Here is a 6,043-nt window from a genome sequence, read left to right on the forward strand (position 1 = left end):
CCGCCCACCCACCTGGGTCTGGGGGCTCCGGACGAGCCGGGCAGCGCCGGGACCCAGCGAATTTCGTGTGTGTCGTCGCCCCCCCCCTCCTCCCCGGGGCTCGGGGCCGGGGGAGAGGCGATGCTCACCGGGGCGCGGAGGGGGGAACCGGCCCCGGGGGGCGGCGGCAGCCCCCGGCCCGGCGGTGAGGGGAGGGGGCATCTCCCCACCCCCGCGGCTCCACCCCGCCGCAGGGGCGACCGGAGGGGGCTCCTAAATTGGGGGGGGGGGGGGGCGGGGAATAAGCAAGCAAACAAGGGGCCTCCCCCCTCCCCCGCCGCCAGATGCGGCCGCCATCCGGTACCGGAGGGATGCGCTCGCTCACTCACCCGGTGCCCGGTTCCCCCGGTGCCCGGTTCCCCCGGCTCTCCCGGTGCCCGGCGCTCCCGGCCCGGCGCAGCTCCCGGCGCTGCTCCCCGCGGGCCAGCACCGCCCGGCCGCCCCCCGCACCGCCCGGCGACACCGCCTCCCGCCCCTCCCACCGCCAGCCGCTTTAAAGGGCCCCGCCCGGCCCCCGCCGGGGTCCCGGTTCTCCCCCCGCCCCCTTCTTGAACGTCGGGTCCAGCCCAGCGCAAACGGGGCGACACGCACCGGGCCGGGGTTCCCACGGACGTGGGGGTGGGGGGCTGCACCCCGCGTGTGGGGTCATCCAACCCCACCCATCCCATGGTCTGTGCGGGGGTGATGGGTCTGCGAGGGGTCCCCAAACACCCAGAGGAGCTCCCTAGATCCTCAGAGGGCTCCCCAAACACCCAGAGGGCACCCCAAAAACTCAGAGGGTCCCTCAAATCCCCGGGGGCTCCCCAGATCCTCAGAAGGGCTCCCCAAACACTCAGAGGGCTCCCCAGAGGGCACCCCAAATTCCCAGAGGGTACTTCAAGCCCCCCAGAAGCCCCCCAAGTCCTGGAAGGGCACCCCCCCCCCCCCAATGCCCTAAGCAGGGAAAGCGGATTTTTTTTTTTTTTTTTTTTTTTTTCCCCCATCGACCAGCCCCAAAGCTCATTTTTTTCTCGGCGTATCTGGGGTGATCCCCTGGCACCCCAACATCCCCCGGGCAGTGCTGCATGGGTAGGAGACGAGGTTTGCGGGCCAGCCCCAGCGCTCGCCTTCGCTGCCCCGCTGACATATTTACAGGGCCCGTCTCCCAGCGCCTTCCTCTGCCAAGGGGGTCAGGATCAGATTTATAATCCGCGTCTTACCGCTGGGGAACTGAAGGCTGGAGAGGTTTAAGTGATTTAGTCAGGGGTCACATTACTGGGAGCTGCCTCCCCGGACCCTGCACGGCCCCCCTGGGCCTCCCTGCAGCGTGGCCAGGGGCGGATAAGGATGACTCACCAAAAAAAAAAAAAAAAAAAGAAAAAAAAAAAAGAAGAAAAGAAAGAAAAAGGATTTGCAGGAGGAACAAATCCTTTTTACTTCTGCGAAGCACCTGTAGGATTAAGACAATGCTGGTTATGTAAGGGGCGGAGAGGGGTGTGGGATTTTATTATTGTTATAATTATTTATTTATTATGCTTCCTTGCTGTCCTCTTAGCCTGCAGAGGAATAATTGGGTAAGATTTTGGGAGAGGCTGGTCTGGGGGCACTGAGAGGGTGCAGGAAGAAGGAGGGAGGTTGGCTGTAGGGCTGCTGCACAGCGATGCACCCTTTCCTTTTTCTTCCCCCAAAGCAGAAGAGCACAGCATCTTCCTAAACATTTTTCTTTTTTTTTTTTTTTTTTTTGTGTTTTAGGCAGCGATGTGAAACATGGAGCAAGGGAGATTTGCAGAAGCGCTGCCTAGGAGGCATGACCAGGGTGTGTTTTCCTGACTTCTCTTCTTGGTTTCATCATCACTGGTTTCGTGACAATTTTGGGTGAGCGCCCACCCTCCCGCTTCTGTCCCAGTAGTGATTTCCTTCCCCAGGGATGCTGTGAGGATGAATCCGCCCTCACCAAGCGGTTGGACCCCGCTGCTCAGCGCCCATTACCCCACGCTCGCCCATCTTCCACAGCGGCTGGTGGTGTGTTTCCACCCCTGCCCCCCCTTCTCCAGCCTCTCCTCCAAAAAGCTTCTCTCCCATTCATATACATTTTTAAAGAAAATATACAATCAATAGTCTCTTAGGCTGCAATTTCATTAAGGGTTTCATCGCGCTCGCTATCGATTGTCAGCAGGGCTGGGAGCCGCAGGCCGTGGGTCCGGCAGCCCCGATGGATGCGGCTGATGCTCTGCCGGCACCGTGGGACCAGCCGGACCGCCCGGACCATCCGGACATCCTCCATGGGAAAGGGCAGCCATGGCAACACCCCGCAGATACCGCCTGGCTGAACAGCACAGCAGAGCGACCGGGAACCACTCAGCATCCCAGCTTTTACTAAACTCCCAGATTTTTCTGAACATCACTCGAGAGCAAAACATGCTGGGAGCCCAGGGAAGGGCTGGGGTGCTGGGATTTCTTCCACGAACCAGGATAAACGCTTTGTGACTGCAAACGCTTCGGTACGCGGCAGGCTCGCTTCTGCCTTCGCGCTGTGGGTCCCTCCTTGTTCCAGGACGCGTGCAGCAAGGTTGGAGAGCCCGGCCTTGCTTGCGATGAAATGCCGGGTAACCTCGCCGGGCTGCGATTAAAAAGAAAACCGGTGCTCCCGGCGTGGAAGTGCACAGTTTGCCATGCTGCTGGTCAGTCACTTGAAAAATCAAGTGAAAAATCCCAACCTTCAAAAGGATTTGAGGGCTAGTTTTAGGTCGGTGCCTTGACCAAAGAGCTTTACAATAATTGCCAGGGTGAAAGTTGAACTTCTCCCACAGTTTTTCTCAGCAATCCCCAAGGAATTATCTTCTGCCGCGCAAAGAGCATCCCCGGTCCAGCTCCCCAGATTGTCTTTCTAAGAGTTTATTTTTAAACCGAAGCCACAGGCCACATCCAACGGGCTGTAAATTCTTCACGAGTCCCGCTCCACAGCCAGTGGGAGCTCCCGTGGGTTGGGATGGGCTTCGGCTCAAACCCCTGGCCCCAATTTCTGGCCCCGCTCATCCCTCTCCCGTCACCGCATACGTGGCACCGCTCATCCCTCTCCCGTCACCGCATACGTGGCACCGCTCCCGCCGCGCACCACCGTCCCCATCCATCGCTGAACCCCTTTAATAGGAACCATGATGCGAGCAAAGCAGAACATATTGCTTGTAGAAACACGGCCTTTCTGCTACGCTAAATGATTTAAAACTGGTGGTGAATAAACCTCATATCTGCTCGCTTCTGCCAATTCTTGTTACGCCGGGACTCCCTCGGAGCTATTAGCTGCCTTAAAAAAAAAAAAATAATCGTTGGAAGGAGTCAAGAGAGCGGCGCAGCCAGCGCTGGGGAGGGCTGCTGGCAGCCGCCCGGCTGGAGCGTGACGTGCCCTTGAAATCCTCTGCCCAGAGGCATCCGGCGGCCGATCCGTGCCAGCTCCGGCAGTGTGCCCTCCGCCACCCGCGCCTCCCGGCAAAGCCGGTTATTTTTAATTTCACCGCCTCCATCCTCGCCGCGTCCCGGGGCAGAGCAGGGGACCGCGATGCTCCTGCAGATTTGGTTGCAAAACCCTGATGCTGTGGGGTTTGCAAAGCCAGGAAATCACGGTGGGAGAGAGGAGCGTGTTAGAGGGAGGAGAGCAGGGATGGGAGGTGATGTGTTTTGTCCAGCATCCCGGGAAAACCCTGGAAAGGAAGGAGGGAGCCCTTCGTGGCTGTAGCACGCGGCAGCCCAGCCATGAACCTGCTTTCAAAGCCATTTCATGGCAAAAAGCCGGGTGCGTATGCGAGCTGTCAGCCGGGCAGACTGGCCCCGGGCTTTTCCCAGGTTGTCACAGCTGCAAATTGTCCAGGAACAGTCTCTAATGAGACGTAAGGGCAGGGTTTACTGGAGGAAGATGTCACAGGGATGAAAGGGGAAAAGAGAAGGAACCAGGAGAAACAGCAGTTTGGTTTTGTATTTATTTGTGCAGGAGAAATTCCTTTAAAATGCCCTTTGGAGTGTTCAAGAAGGCAAACAGCCCGGCCGCGGGGCTGGAGGAGCCTTCTCCCAGGGATTGCGCTGATATGAAGACCTTGACACACAAATTCCCTTCTCTTCCTTGAGCCTCAGCTCAGGACTCACCTGCGAGAGGGAGAAAAGCTGTTTCCTTTTCGCACAAAGACTGTGGCTAAGATGTCCTCTCCGACCTGAGCTTTTCCTTTCCCCGCTACCCAGGGTGCCTGCGCAGCCCTGGCTGGGCGACACTTGCCCAAGACGACCCTCGAAGATGGACAAGCCCAAGCGCAGACGAGTGCAAAGCCAGACCTGCTGAAAATCCGCCCCCGGGAAGGATAACACCAACGGGAGGACGTACAAAGGAGAGGATGTACAAACAGGACCAAAGCCCGTCCTCGTCTCCTCCGGGATGACCGACGGAGTTTGGATGGAGACGGAGAGTGTTGGCCGAGCACGGGAGCCGCCCTGGAGAGCGGCTTGCAGCTTCAACAACTCATCCCATGTCCTTCTCACGTGTGCGCAGCCCGTCCCCCGCCATGTCCCGGCTCTTCTGCGCCTCAAATGTCTGCTTAGGATCGCATCTAGGGGCCTCTCGGTGTCAGCTGGGAGCGGAGGGATATTTGGGGTTAATGGGTGGGGAAGGAGTGCAACATCCCTAAAACACTGTCAGGTGGAGAGGGGGTTTGGGTCTCGCCCCTTTGCATCCCTGGCAGTGCTGGGAGTAGTGTTAGAAGCAAAAAGGGGGTGTCCAGCTGTGTCAGCAAACAAGATACAAGATTTCCCATCCTAAAGTGTTTTATCCTGCCTGACCTTGATGCCTCCGAGAAGAAGTTTCCTCAGCTGCATCCGGCTGGGATGAAGCGCACCGGGCCCCTCCGGACACCCCTGCCCCACCCCAGCAGGACGGCGTTTGTGCTCGCTCAGTGCCTCTGGGGAGCGTGTTTCGGAGAGATATGGCTGCATTCAGAAACACCACGTCTCCTTTGGGGGTGTCACACGCGAGGGAGTTGGGCCTCTGAGGGGGAAGCCACAGGAGCCTGGCACTGGCACTGGCACTGCTCTTCTTCCTCCTGCTGATGCAAATGACAAGCGATGCTTTTTCGGGGCCAAAACTTCCCCTCCACGCCCACCGGCGAGGCGGCAGGTGGAGAGCTCGCCAAGCGTGCAAGTGTTTGCAAGCAGACGTGGAGCCCTGCGTCAGGGCGAACGCCCCATGTCCACACCTGGGGTTACAGAGCTGAAATTCTATCAAAAAAAAAAACAAAAAAAAAAAACCCCAAACCAAACCAACTCCAAAATCCCAGTGTGACCGCTCCTGCCTCCTCTCGCCCAAGGGCTCTGCTCCCCGCGGCTGTGCCTGCCCTGCCGGGGTGACCGGGTCTGTGCCCCTCCCGGGGGGCAACAGGCACCTTCTGCACCTCCTTTTCCAAACTGCCTCCCGTTTCTGCCAGAGCAAGGCCAGAGGCTGTCAGCTGCTCCCAGGCTGTCTCCAAAACATCCCTTTTCTCTCTGCTGCTCTGCTCTGCCAGTGCCATGCGTGAAAGATGGTGTCGGAGGCTTTGTTCTGCCTGGACAGAGTGCACGTAGGAACCAGCCACGGGAGGAAAAGGCTTCAAGAAGCCTTCCCACGCATCCTCTGTGACCCTGCTGTCCTGGCCAGGGAGGTTTTCCAGAAGTGAAGCCCTCCCCGCTCCATCGCGCTTCGGTCACCTCCTGCAGCTGCATCTATTTGGTGGCACCTGCATGGGGACGGGCTTGGGACCCCCGCTGTGCCTGTCCTGACCCGCAGCTGGGCTGATGGTGTCCTTCACCCCGAGGACCCCTGGACCATGGTGCAGCTCTGCCACTGGGTCTGTCCCGGGTCGGGTCCTCATCCCCTTGCTCTCCCTGGGCATCACACAGCCACGGGCTCCCTGGATGCCGCTGCTCCAGGCTCCCATCGATCCCAACGGTGCCTCCGCTCCATGCCTGCAGACTCGGGAGCCAAACCTCTGGAGATTCCAGGCGTGAGGAA

General features: G+C 59.1%; 1 long non-coding RNA gene across 1 annotated transcript; it reads left to right on the top strand.

The window, feature by feature from the left end:
* Window positions 1-1,301: 1,301 nt before the first annotated feature.
* Window positions 1,302-3,034, top strand: LOC147598370 (uncharacterized). Its single transcript, XR_015260672.1, has 3 exons — window positions 1,302-1,495; window positions 1,771-1,893; window positions 2,192-3,034. It is a non-coding gene; the product is annotated as an uncharacterized LOC147598370 (long non-coding RNA).
* The last annotated feature ends 3,009 nt before the right edge of the window (window positions 3,035-6,043 follow it).

Source organism: Chlamydotis macqueenii, chromosome 19 (assembly GCF_036417535.1).
Source record: "Chlamydotis macqueenii isolate bChlMac1 chromosome 19, bChlMac1.mat, whole genome shotgun sequence".
NCBI lineage: Eukaryota > Metazoa > Chordata > Aves > Otidiformes > Otididae > Chlamydotis > Chlamydotis macqueenii.